The sequence below is a fragment of the Leuciscus leuciscus genome (genome assembly GCF_965113295.1).
Source record: "Leuciscus leuciscus genome assembly, chromosome: 3".
Classification (NCBI taxonomy): Eukaryota; Metazoa; Chordata; class Actinopteri; order Cypriniformes; family Leuciscidae; genus Leuciscus; species Leuciscus leuciscus.
In genome coordinates, this window is record NC_138727.1 from 55,121,828 (window position 1) to 55,124,728 (window position 2,901).

The following is a 2,901-nucleotide window of genomic DNA, read 5'->3' on the forward strand; positions in this document are numbered from 1 at the left end:
ATTTCAGGAGCTTGACAGAGGGGTCTTTAGAAGTGCAGTCATTAGTGTACAGGGAGAAGAGCAGTGGGGAGAGAACGCACCCTTGGGGGGCGCCAGTGCTGATGGTGAGGGTCCTGGATGTGAGCTTCCCCAGTCTCACTCGCTGCTGCCGGTCCGTCAGGAAGCTGGAGATCCACTGACAGATTGAGGATGGCATGGAGAGCTGAGTCAGTTTGGCTGTGAGAAGATCAGGGATGATGGTATTGAAGGCCGAACTGAAGTCCACAAATAAGATCCGTGCATAAGTCCCAGGTCTGTCAAGATGTTGCAGGATATAGTGCAGTCCCATGTTGACTGCATCATCCACAGACCTGTTTGCTCTGTAAGCAAACTGAAAGGGATCCAGAAGGGGTCCAGTGATGTCCTTCAGATAGGCCAACACCAGTCTTTCAAACGACTTCATGACCACAGACGTGAGAGCGACAGGTCTGTAGTCATTAAGTCCAGTGATTTTAGTTTTTTTGGGAACCGGAATGATAGTGGAGCGTTTGAAGCAGCAGGGAACTTCACACTGCTCCAATGATCTGTTGAAGATCTGCGTGAAGACTGGGGCCAGTTGGTCAGCGCAGGCTTTTAGACAAGCAGATGAGATGCCGTCTGGGCATCTTACAATCTTACAATGTCCTCTCAAATTTTTCAGTCGTACTGACAATTAAAGTGTTAAATAACATTGGAAAATCAGTGAATGCAAACAGAGAAAAATAACAGCAGAAGTGGAGGACATGAGTGAAAAGTCTTTTAAGAATTGCTCCACTAGACCAATCAAGTAATCTTAACTTGGGTTTTCTGAGTAAGGCATAGTATACTGTAAAAAAATAAAATAATCTGCCTTAAATTTTTAAGTACATTCAACTTGAATGTTAAAGTATTTTCAATTTAAATTACATTAAACTGACTTAAAAAAATTTGTTGAATCTTGTATAACTATTTTTTTTTTTTTTTTATGAGTTGAAGCAATGTAAAAACATATGTTGGCATAAATTCTTGACATTAAACTTTTTTTTACAGTGAGAATAGTGCAGATTACTAGATTTTACAATTAAGATAAGCCATTAAGGAAAGTTAACTAAAAAGTGTTAGTTAAAACAAATTGTTACAAGTTATATTCATAATGACACTAAAGGTGTCCTGATGTTGATTGCAGTTTGTAGTTCGTAGTTCTGTTGTCTTTGTGTTGATGATGTTCTTCACTGGAGCTGAAACTCGTCCTGAACGCCGCAGGGTCTCCACAAATGATAAAAAAAAATAAAAAATTATATATATATATATTAAATATTGTTGTTTTTTCCCCCTATGTAACAATTTCATTCTTACTCCCTTCTTACATTCTTTCACAAAATTTGTTTACTTGTACAACTTTTTTTTCATTTAATATCAATATAATCATGTTTGTTTTTCTTATTCATTTCTTGTTTTAATCATCATAATTTGACAAAACGCAATAATGTCAATGCCATGGGTGTGACAAAAATTATATATATATTCAAGTTATTTCGTCTTGAAACGTCTAATTTTTTTCATAAGGATGCCATACGGATGTTTAGATATTTCAGCTGTAAGCACATGTTTTTGTACATCTGTTTCCCCTGCTAGTTTAACTCTTGTCCATTTAGATGGACAGTAGCAAGTGTTAATATGATAAGTTTCAGTAGATTACTAGACCACATGTAAGCACATTTTTTCTCACCTGCTTAACATCCTGCACACACTCACTGAACATTACAGCATTCGTCTCCACTGCAGGAATGTACAAAATGTTCACAGCATTTCAGAAATCCACAACAGCAACTTACAAATCCACCACAGCAAGTTTTACAGCTTTTTTTATTACAACACTCTCCAGAATTGTCATTTTCGCCTTCACTCTTCTCATTGTTTGACTCAGACTCTTGACTTTTGCTAGAATCCATCGCTTGTTGATTCGTTTCAGCCGGTGAGATGATCTGGAGACATCTGGGCCCGTATCCCTAAAGATTCTGAGAATCCTCTCAGAGAGCTCCTAACTAAGGAATGGATGGAAAATCCTATCTTAGTGAGGAGGTGTGGTTGACCCCGTTGCTAGGTATGAGTCATCATTTCAAAAGCCGTGATTGGTTGATCCTACAAGTTTGATGAAAATGAACTTTTGGTGATAATGAGCAAAGGATGTACCCTCAAATCAATAAACATAATTATACACTCTAATCTTATGCAGACTGTAATTGTAAATAATATTTCACATTCAAGAAAATATCTGGAAAATGAATGGTAAGCTGTAGGGGTTATAGCCTAACATTAGAATCTAAAATATGTGAAAACTTAAGCTCATTACACCTTGTTCAAATAATGATTCATGTCTTATTTGCTCATATTAATATCCTAGCTGGCATATTTTGTACTTTCACTCCCATATGGACCCCATTGAAAACAAGATGGCCTATCTCAAGGGGCTGTCCTTAATAAAGTAGAAATTGTGGTCTTAACGAGGGTAACACAGCTCAGCTTTTATCAATGTCTGTGATTGCTGGCTGGTCTATTTATGAAGGCTTGTTAACAAATATCCTACAAACACAGAACAGGTTTGTTGCTGGCCCAGTTGGTGAACGAACATAAAGGTATGTTATGAGGAAAATTTGGCCCAACTGTCACTAGCCAAGGCAAGAGGCGCGCCTGGGACACAATATCCCAAACAATCAATGCCTCTTTTCCACTGGTGGTGCGGACAGGCGACGACTGTGAGAAAAGGTGGTATGTGCTGCAGTCCAAGGCAAAAGATGAGATTGCAGCTCACAAGCGGGAATCCTCACTCACAGGTGAGCAAAATACTATAGCCTACCACATAATCTGGCAACTTGCTCCTGCTGGCAAAGTTAATTTACATGC